General features: G+C 37.7%; 1 non-coding gene across 1 annotated transcript; it reads right to left on the minus strand.

The window, feature by feature from the left end:
* On the minus strand, positions 10,993–11,064 carry TRNAQ-CUG. The gene has a single exon. It is a non-coding gene; the product is annotated as a tRNA-Gln (tRNA).

The following is an 11,674-nucleotide window of genomic DNA, read 5'->3' on the forward strand; positions in this document are numbered from 1 at the left end:
TATTGCAGTATACTTACTTAATCGACTGCCTTCTAAAGTTGTTGGATACAAATCACCATTTGAGATGTTGTATTTGACGCTCCTTAATTGTCTCATCTCAGAGTTTTTGGCTGCTTATGTTATGCAACCAGTGCTCAAGCGCTGGATAAGTTCTTACCTAAAGCAATACCTGTTGTGTTTCTAGGATACTCATCCACTCAAAAGGGGTATTTGTTGTACACTCTGCATTCAAAAACATTCATAGTCAACATGAATGTTCTGTTTCAGGAAAATATTTTTCCCTTCAAGAATGCTACACCTACTGGAAGTCTTGTATTTCCTACCCTAGACTTGTTATCTCCTACTCTGAGCAACATTACTTCTTCTTCTCATGCACCACCAGCAACAGAGGTGTTCATTGACACCAGTTCAAATCAGTTGCCTGCAGACTCCTCTCAGAGAACTCCTCACTCTGCAACAAGCTCAGAAGAAGCAATTTCTATGATCCCTTCTGTTGTTGATCAATTACATGATATCAGTCAAAATGCACCTATGTTTTCTCAACAAGCTGATGAGCCTCCTGCTGAACACAAAAAATCACCTAGACCAAGCAAGCAACCTCTGTGGCTGCAAGACTATGTCACTACTTCCAAAGGCTCTAAGTGCATTTATCCTATATCTTCCTATGTGGACTATTCTTCTATTGCTCCATCATATAAGTAAGCCCTTGCAGCCTATTCAGCTCTTTCGGAACCAACTTCATTCAGAGAAGCTGCAGCTGATCCCAAGTGGATAGCATTAATGAAGTTAGAGAATGCAGCCCTAGAGGATAATCATACTTAGAGTATTGTAGATTTGCCACTTGGGAAAACCCTTATTGGTTGCCAGTGGGTTTACAAAATCAAGTACAAATCCTCTAGTGAAGTAGAGAGGTTCAAAGCTAGGCTTGTGGCTAAAGGCTACAGCTAGAAGGAAGGCTTGGATTATGGAGAAACTTTCTCCCTTATGGCCAAGATTGTGACTGTTAGGTCTGTTATTGCCTTACCTGCTTCGAAACAGTGGTTGATTTTTCAAATGGATGTCCACAATGCCTTTCTCAATGGAGATCTCATTGAAAAAGTCTATATGCAATTGCCTGAGGGGTTTGCTAGACAGGGGGAGACTAATAGGAAGGTCTGCAAACTATATAAGTCCCTTTATGGACTTAAGCGGGCACCTAGATAGTGGAATATGAAGCTGACAGAAGCCCTGCTCAACATGTGCTTTCAACAAAGTCATTATGATTACTCTTTGTTCACAAAGAAGGCTGGGGATGATATAGTTGTCATATTGGTATATGTTGATGATCTTCTGATCACTGGGAACAACCAACAACTGTTATGTAGTACTAGATCAGACCTCAAGAAGAAGTTCAAAATGAAGGATCTAGGAGAACTTAAGTTCTTCTTAGGGATTGAGTTTGCAAGGTCCAAAAGAGGAATTCTTATGTGCTAAAGAAAATATGCCTTGAGTTAATTTCTGAGTCAGGTTTGAGTGGTGCAAAACCAGCTGGAACACCACTAGAGCTGAATCAGAAGCTAACTTCAGTGGAGTATGATAGCTGCTTCAAAAATGACAACACCCAGACAGATGAAGGTCTTGACAATCCTGGTGCTTACCGTAGACTCATTGGAAGATTGTTGTATCTCACTATGACAAGACCTGATATTGCATTTGTAGTTCTGGTTCTTAGTCAGTATATGCATAGTCCTAAAAGGTCTCACATAGAATCATCACTGAGAGTTGTAAGATACATAAAAGAGGCTCATGACATGGGGCTGCTCTTGCCTGCAGAGTCTTCAAATCAGTTAAGTGTCTATTGTGACTCAGATTGGGGGGCATGTATACAAACTAGAAGATTAGTCACAGGGTATTTGGTAAAGTTTGGAAGTGCATTGATATCTTGGAAGTCTAAGAAGCAGAGTACTGTGTCCAGAAGCTCTGCTGAAGCTGAGTTTAGAATCATGGCATCGTGTGTAACAAAAGTCACCTGGCTAGTAAGATTGTTCAGTGAACTTGGTGTTAAAGTTGAGTTCCCTATAACTTTGGTGTGTAACAGCAAAGCAGCAATTCAAATTGCAGCAAATCTAATCTTCCATGAAAGGACGGAACACATCGATATAGATTGTCACTTTGTAAGAGAGAAGCTGAGTCAAGGTCTGCTAAAAACTGAGTTTGTTAACACTGAACATCAACTAGCAGATATACTCACCAAAAGTTTGGGAAGAGATCAACATGAGCATCTGCTGAACAAGCTGAGGTTGAAGAATCTGTATCAACCATCAGCTTGAGGGGGAGTGTTAGTCACCAGTAGTTAATTATAGTTTAATTATAATGTAATGTTAAGCTAGAGTTAGAGAGTTAGTTAGTAGTTAGTTAAGAAAGTCTGTTAGTTTGTTATAAATAGTAGTAGACTTATGTACAGTTGTCTTCTTCTTTAGAAATGCAACGAGATTTTCTTTGATTCTTCCTCTTCTTCTAGATCTTTCTTCCTTTTCTTAGCTTAGTTTTCATTTCCATGGCAGCTAACAATATTATCCACTAAAAAATAGGTTGGATAATGAACTACTTAAAAACGAGTCAAATATGGATAAGAATCGTATTATCCATTTAGAAAATGGATAACCAACGGGTCGATGGTAGGCTTGAATCACGTGTTTTAGTCGTAATTTGCACTCTAATTACTGTATTATACTTGTGTTCGAGCTTTAACGTTAGTGTATTGCACTTATTATGTGTTTTATGACTTCCAAAAAGTGATTTCAAGTTAAAAGGATATTCGGGAGAAAAATAAAACAAGTTGGAGCTTTGAAGTCTGAGTAAAAGCCCAAGAAATTAAATCGGGATCGAGTCCGGGGCTCGTGGACCGGCATTGCATAAGAAAGTTGGAAGAAAGAGCAATACGCACATTTGTACTAATGCTTCGCACCATGCGTAGCACAGTGCGACGCATCAGTGCAAATGTGCATCAAGAATTTGAGAAGTTCAGAGACTTGTTGCTTTTGGGTCTGACAGAAAAATACACTAATGCTAGGCATAGTGCGTAGCATGAGTACAAAATTTTGTCAGACAAGCTAAGTTCATAGAGTTTACAATTGAGCAAATTGCACTAATGCTACGCACCCTGTGTGGCATAGTGCGACGTATGAAGTGGAAAAAGTTTGTAGGTTTCCCACTTTGGCTCAAAGAGGGTAGTTTTGTCCGACTTCATTCCTACTTGGTATAAATACAGCAAAAACACGTTTTTAAGGGACTTTTGACTTTGGAAGCTTTGGGAGAGCATTGGAGGATACAAGACACATGATTTCATCATCTTTCCATCAATTCAGTACGGGAGTTTGGATTCTAACGTTAGATTGATGTTTTCTTATTCTATAATTATATTTGTAATGACTTCCTCCATGATTATGGAGTAGTTTACCTTAGGGTTTGATGAATATAGTATTTTGATAAGTATTTGTGGATTTTAACTCTAGTTCTCGCTTGGATTATGGAGTTTTGAATTGTTATAACTTTATTCACCGATTTATTTAATCGAAAGAGAATTATTTTGGTGATTATCTTTGCATTATTTTGTTTGATTTAATTCATTGATTCTCTTAAGTAATTGAAAAAGCTTGTTGAATTGTTGATTAAATCAAGTTAGGAGAATATTCGAGAGACGTTTTCTTAAAGAGTAATCCATTAGCGCATACTTGCATACTTTCACGGTGCTTATATTAGTTCACCTCGTAGAGTTAAGATTTAATCGAGAGAGGATTCTTGACTACATGTTTGAAATAATCATCGTGTGAATTCGTGAGAATCATTAGAACATTTGAGTGAATTAAACTAGAGTTAAATCCCAAATAGTTTTCTTGCACCTAAATTGTCAAACCCTTATTCCTAACATTGATAAGAAATCAACTTTGCGAATCTTTAATTCCTTACCGTCAATTGTCAATTGCCTTACTGTAGTAGTTAATCGTAGTTTGTAATCAATCCAAATGAAGTTTTGATCATCCTGAATAGTAGTTTAACCAGAAATTACTAGAGCATTGTTTAAATCCAATTCCTGTGGAGACGGTAATCAAACTATACTATCTTTGGATGGTGAGCATAAATTTCGTGTTGTGTTTTGCGCTCGTCAAATTTTGGCGCCGTTGCCAGGGATTGGCAATCAATATTGTTTAAAATAGTTTTTGGTACTAATTCAAGAATTTTTTTCTAATCTTCACGGGTTTCCTCTTTCGTGTGCAGGCAACAAATTGACGTCTCTTGTGTATGACTCGATCTTCTTCAAAGGAATTGATTCCATACAATCCAGAGGTAGAAAAGAGTCTGCGACGACTGAGGAAAGAGAAAGAGTTCACCGAAATGTTCTTGGGGCAATCTTCAACCCAAGAACACATGGCTAATAACGGCGAAGACGAGGTACAATTAGTTGCAAGAGAGGCAGCACAACATCGAGAAGAAGCTGCGAGGATAGCAACTGAGGCAGCCCATAGAGCTACTGAGGAGATCGTCGAAGATGATAGGGGTCGAAGATTCAATCAAAATCGACCCTTGATTGAAGACCAGTTCGAGAATGCGGTACTCAGGCCTGGTAGAGCATTCAGTGATTATGTCAGACCAGTCTATAATCAGGGACTGTCTAGTTTCAGACCTCCACCGGTAACAGCAAATAATTTTGAGTTTAAGCAAAGCTTGCTTCAAACTATCCATAACAACTGTGTATTCAGAGGGAAGGTGAATGAAGAGGAAATCATGAACACCTTCCAATATAACAGAGTATCAAAAGATACAGTATACTTAAGGGCATTCCCCTTTTCACTGAAGGATGACGCAAAGCACTGACTTCGTAGATTACCGATGAGGTCGATCAGGACATGAGAGGGTATGACTAGAAAGTTTCTTGACAAATACTTCTCAGCTGCAAAAATAGTAAAGTTCAGAAGGGAAATTCACAACTTCTACCAGACGGACACTGAAATAGTTTTCGAGGCTTGGGAAAGTTTCAAGGAGGTAGTGAGAAAGTGTCAGTATAATGGGATTGAATTGTGGATGCAACTCCAGGATTTTTGGGATGGACTGGCACCTCCCTCACGACGAACTCTGAACACTGTAGTTGGAGGTCCTTTAATGATGAAGACTCCTGAGGAGATTTTGGCAATTCTTGATGAGCTCTCTGAAGATGCTAACCACTGGCCTGCTGAGAGTAATGATCGAAGAAAATCAGTAGGGATTTATCAAGTAGATTCTAACACAGCAGTGCAAGCCCAACTAGACGCCATGGCAAAAGAGATAAGAAAGCTGACCTTAGCCAAGGTCCAGAGCCAACCATCACCGATTTATGATTTTTGTGGAATGAGTCATCCAACACATGAGTGTTAGGCCTTAGCTGTAGATGAAGTGGTAAATGTTGTAGGAAGCTTTGACAGAGGCAACTACCAGAGTGGTAATAATTTCAATCCCATGGGGCAGAGGCACCTAGGCTTTTCTTGGAATTCACTAAGTGGTAGCCTGAACTCATGGCAGCAAAATAACTCCATACCCCAGGGACAGGGAGCTCAAGGTTTTCAAAATCAGCAGAGCAAACAATACCAGCCTCCACAGTCTAATTAGTCTAGCATGGAAGATCTGATGAAGGCTTTCATTATCAACACAGATGAGAGGCTTGACGCCTACCGTGCATCTATCAAAGAATTGGGCACATCTTTTGGAAACCTGGAAAGACAGGTTGGGCAACTAGCTACTCTACTATCTGAAATGGTCCTAAGAACGCTCCCTGCTGATATAGAAAGAAATCCAAAAGAGACAATAAATACAATGTCTTTGAGGGGTGGGCACGAATTGGAGGATCCCATAGCAAAGCAAAACGATGAGCCGATTGAAAGACATGTGGAGATTGTGGAAGAGCAGAAAAATGATGACATTCAAAAAGGTGCAGGGATGGTAGAGGATGATCTCAAGAAGAAGGGGAAGATTAGAGCTCAAAAAAAGAAGAAAATGATAATTCAACAAATAATGAGATTGAAGAGAGCAAATACATGCCAGCTCTACCCCTTTTCCCCAGAAGCAAAGAAGAGAGAAGTTAAACAAATAATTTGAGCGCTTTCTAGAAGTTTTCAAGCAGTTACATGTGAATATACCTTTCACATAGGTGCTTTATCAGATGCCAGCTTATGCTAAATTCATGAAGGAGATATTGTCCAAGAAACGGAAAGTGGAAGAGACATCAGTTATCAAGATGATAGAGCATTGTAGTGCCATCTTGCAAAATAAACTCCCTAAAAATGTGGAGATCCAGGGAGTTTTACTGTACCTTGCTCTTTAAGAAGTACTAAATTTAAAAAATCTTTGTATGATTCAGGTGCTTCCATTAATCTTATGCCTTTTTCTATTTTCAGGAAATTGGAAGGTGAGATTTGAGTGATCAAATCGATACCCGTGTCCCTACAGCTAGCGGATCAGACCACAATCATACCTGAAGGAATAGTGGAAGATGTACTGGTTCGGGTAGACAAATTTGTGTTCCCGATGGATTTCATTGTGGTGAGCATAGAGGAGAATATGGAGGTCCCTCTGATTTTAGGAAGACCCTTCTTGGCTACGGGCAGAGCAATTCTAGATATTCAGGAAAGGCAGCTCATGCTCAGAGTGGGGGATGAAAGGCTGGTCTTCAAAATGGAAGGAGAAAGGGGGGCCCTGAAAGAGCAAATTGGAAAGGTGAAGCTGATAAGTGTGGGGTGTACCCAAAGAAGGCGGAAAAGAATCTCTCAGCATGGATGTGTGCACTAGGTCGGGCATGCAAAGGAGATCCCGACTTCGATTCAGACCCCAACTAGATGAATCAGGAAAGTTTCCTTTACCTCTTGCTTTTTATTTATGTGTCATGGGGATATGCCACAATTTAATGTGTGGGATAGGGAATGTATATATGTATATGTGGGTTTGTAGTATAGCCGTTTGTTTTTGTTTGTGTTTTGTTTTCTTAGGTAGTGTAACAATTCCCCCTTGGTTTTCTTTGTGCCGCGGTTCTTTTCCAAGGGTTTTGTTTGAACCGGGTGTAGTTAGTTTTTCTTTTTTTAGGAAATTTGAAGTCATATGCTATGGTATTAAATAGAGGTGGTTTTTTTTTACGTTGTTGTGCCTTGAGAGTAGTGAGTGCTTTAGTTGTGACGCCTAGGCTCAGTTCTTGACTCATGTATTGTAGTGCCTTAAATTGTTTGATTTTGAGCTTGCTTATATCTTTGACTAAAGAGTCGGGATAGATCCGATCCTAAGTGAGTTGTGTACCAAGGTGTGTGTGAGGTTTTGTTATATTCTGTGCATGTCAGTTGATATCTAGAACTTGTCCCGTGTGTTTGTAAAGCGAAATAATAGTTTTGTTTAGTCTATGAAGTGATATAAGCATTTCTTTATTGAGCCAATTATATGTTTTTACCCACCTAATTAATATATATCTTAGTTATCCCTTTTGACCCTGTAACCCTTCTTCTTTGGAAACTACACTACAAGCTTGACCCATTTGTTTGAATTGTCTATCTATTATGAACCTTTTACCTCTCGTGAGTACTTAAATTTGTATGAGATTCTAAAAGCTGAGTGGAGCTATTGAAAAAGAAGAAATGTGCATTGTTTGAAAAATTATGAGAGCCACATGTAAGAAATTAAAGAGAAAAAAGAGAGAGAAAAAAAATCAATCAAAACTTTGAAAAAGAAAAAGAAAAAAAAAGAGTGTGTATGTATTGGAAAAGAAAAAAATTGATTCCTTGCTAGTGGTAGTTCTCCTCTGGTTTGTGCTTAAAGATAGTGGGAGCTTAATGTTGTGAAGGTTGGGGTTTGGTTCAAAATAAGTGTGGGGTTTAAATGATAAAATTATATGTATTAAAGTGCTCAGGAAGGTGTAGTCACTATATCCAAATATATCCTACCTGTCCCGCAACCTACACTACAACCAATTAAAGTCTTACTTGATCCTTGGCTGAATGAGCTAAATTAGTAGAGTATTACACTCAGTGGCAAAGCCACATGGTCACAAGGGTGGTCAACTGACCACCCTTCGTCGAAAAATTGCACTGTGTATATAGGTAAAATATTACGTTTTAGAGTTATATAACACATATTGAACACCGTTTGTTGGGAATTTTTTTCACTTCTTTCAAATTTGAAAATTTGTAGCTTCGCCAATGATTACACTACGGTCAAGTCTATGGTACGTTTTCTGTAGCACATGAATTTTATTTCTGAGAGTGAGTAAATTCTGTCTATCTAGAGTTCCTATTTGTTCGTGAATTTTATTGTGTGTGGAAATACTCTCTATTGTTTGTGTGAGGGCACATGATTTGCAAAGGTAAGGTGAATTCTTTGACCTCTATGTTAGAGTAAGTGAGTATGTTGTGAAAGATGCGTGGTGCTAGTGAGTCGAGTCTTGAGACAAGGATGTTATGATATGGTGCTTAGTTTGTTTTAAATATTCTTGGCATGATGCGTAGGGAAGTTGTCTGATAAGAAGGTCATTTCTATGTGAAGTACAATTTGATTGCTCGAGGACGAGCAATGGTTTAAGTGTGAGGTACTGATGGTAGGCTAGAATCATATATTTTAGTCGTAGTTTGCACTCTAATTATTGCATTTTACTTGTGTTCGAGCTTTAATGTTAGTGTATTGCACTTATTATGTATTTATGCCTTGAAGGAAGTGATTTCGAGTTAAAAAGATATTCGGAAGCAATCGAACAAGTTGGAGTTATGAAGTCTGAATAAAAGCCCAAGAAATTAAATCGGGATCGAGTCCGGGGATCGTGGACCGGCGTTGCATAAGAAAGTTGGAAGAAAGCGCAACGGTTACGTACATTTGTCCTAATGCTTCACACCTTGCATAGCATAGTGCGACACATCAGTGCAAATGGCGTCAGAAATTTAAGTTCAGAGACTTGTAGCTTTTGGGTCTGACAGAAAAATACACTAATGCTAGGCATAGTGCGTGGCATAGTGCGTAGCATCAGTACAAAATTGTGTCAGACAAGCTAAGTTCAAAGAGTTTACAACTGAGAAAATTGCACTAATGCTACGCAACCTACGTGGCATAGTGCGACGCATGAAGTGTAAAAAGTTTGTAGGTTTTCCCACTTCGGCTCAAAGAGGGTAGTTTCGCTCGGGTTTGTTCCTACTTGGTATAAATACACTAGAAACATGTTTGAAGGGACTTTTGACCTTGGAAGCTTTGGGAGAGCATTGGAGGCTACACGACACAGGATTTCATCATCTTTCCATCAATTTAATACGGGAGTTTGGATTATAACGTTAGATTGATATCTTCTTATTCTTTAATTATATTTGTGATGGCTTCCTCCATGATTATGGAGTAGTTTACCTTAGAGTTTGATGGATATGGTGTTTTGATAATTATTTATGGATTTTAACTCTAGTTCTTGCTTGAATTCGTTTATGGAGTTTTGAATTGTTGCAACTTTATTCACCGGTTTATTTAATCGAAAGAGGAATATTTTCGTAATTATCTTTGCATTATTTTGTTTGATTTAATTCATTGATTCTCTTAGTAATCGAAAGAACTTGTTGAATTGTTGATTAAATCAAGTTAGGAGAATATTCGAGTGACGTTTTCCTAAATACTAATCCATTAACGCATGCTTGCATACTTTTACGGTGCTTATATTAGTTCACCTCGTAGAGTTAAGATTTAATCGAGAGAGGAGTCTTGACTACATGTTTGAACTAATCATCGAGTGAATTCGTGAGAATCATTAGAACATTAGAGTGAATTAAACTAGAGTTAAATACCAAATAGCTATCTTGCACCTATCATGTCAAACCCTTATTCCTCACTTTGATAAGAAACCAACTTTGCGAATCTCTAATTCTTTGCCGTCAATTGTCAATTGCTTTACTTTAGTAATTAATCGCAGTTCGTAATCAATCCACATCAAGTTTTGATCATCCTGAATAGTAGTTAAACCAGAAATTACTAGAGCATTGTTTAAATCCAATCCCTATGGAGACGATAATTAAATTATACTAGCCAAATGCGCATCAATTTCGTGTTGTGTTTTGCGTTCGTCATGGGTTTAACTTTTACATTTGTAAAGCCTCAAATTGGGAGTTCCTCGAGTTTGGGAGACTAGAAATTCTCCCAAAAGTGATCATATTCAAGAAACCAAGGATAATATAGTTGCCCATACTATCCGTCGGTTAACCCGTTTTTTATCCGTATTAAATATGTATCGGGTAGGATAATTTATCCTTTTTTTCATTAACCGTTTTGACCCGTCCCATATCTGACCGACCCACCCGTTTTCCACCCTAGTAATATGTAATGATTGTGCAATTGTGGTGGTGGTAGTGGTTCGTGGAGGTGGCTACCTATGAAGGCTGTGCGGTGGAGATAGATGATGATAAAGATGGAGTTACGATTTAAACTCTATGAGTACCACCTTCAAGGATTTTAATATTGATCTATTATATTTTTAAACTATCGGTTTATATCTACTATTCATTTCAATTTTAGGAATATTTACACATAAATTCATACACCGCACCAAAACTTATAGGTTCAACTGAACCCGCCCGTATATGCTACATTCGCTTCTGGCTGGTGATGATAACTATGGGATGATAATTGGTGGTTGGTGGTTGTAATTGCGCATAATAGTAGACAAAGTGATAGTAAAATGCCTACATTCATGAGAATCTTCAAGTGAATAGCATCTTAATCATTTTCAAACTATAAAATCTGCACGAAGCTATTTTAAGTTCGTTCTGTGCCATACTTTTGTTTTAAGATTTAAACTTATTAATGTTCAGAGATTGATATTGTTTGGTTTTGCATATAATTGAAATATTTACAACTGTTATGAATTATGTTGCTGCATTTTGTATAGCATTTTGTATATGCTTAAATGGCTGTGACCGTTGTGTCAAAGGAACCAAATAAATTAAAAATCATGTTAAGTGGAGAAAAAAGGGAAAAAAGAGGTCCCGCCGAGATTTGAACTCGGGTTACTGGATTCAGAGTCCAATGTCCTGACCACTAGACCACGGGACCAGCTTTGTCCAAATGGCACACAGAAATATATAATACATTCCATATAGTGGTACAAATTTAACAGTGAATTTAATTACTTATACTGTAACTACATAAATAAATATTACGTTATCAAGTTACTCAAAAAGTAGTATAGACAATTATCATTATAAGTGAGGGGTTATAACTCTGCAGAATTATATATGTATCCATAAAACTGCATATTTAACTGATCTATATTAACCTTTCAGTTAAATGTTTTGATTTTGAACTGTTTACATATGACTACCTTGAGAAAGCAATATTATTGTCCCGTTGAGTTACAATGTGTCAAATGGATTAATTTAGCTAGTGAAATCAGTTTAAAATGTATTTAGGATAAGAATTCTAGATTGTGCTTTTTTAACATTTTGGGTTTAGTTGAGATTGAAGTTGTTTTCAAATAGAGATACATTTGGTCATTGACCACGCCTAACTATGCCTTATAAAAAGACTAAGCAGTCGCTGCAAATATAATCCGATTTACAAGTCCGGAGTCGAATCCCACAGGGAATTAACGTAGTAATCACAACTTTTAGTTTCGCAAGAATCCAAGTAATCAACTTTCAAAAATATGGAATAATGAATTGAG

This window comes from Nicotiana attenuata, chromosome 2 (assembly GCF_001879085.1).
Source record: "Nicotiana attenuata strain UT chromosome 2, NIATTr2, whole genome shotgun sequence".
Lineage (NCBI taxonomy): Eukaryota > Viridiplantae > Streptophyta > Magnoliopsida > Solanales > Solanaceae > Nicotiana > Nicotiana attenuata.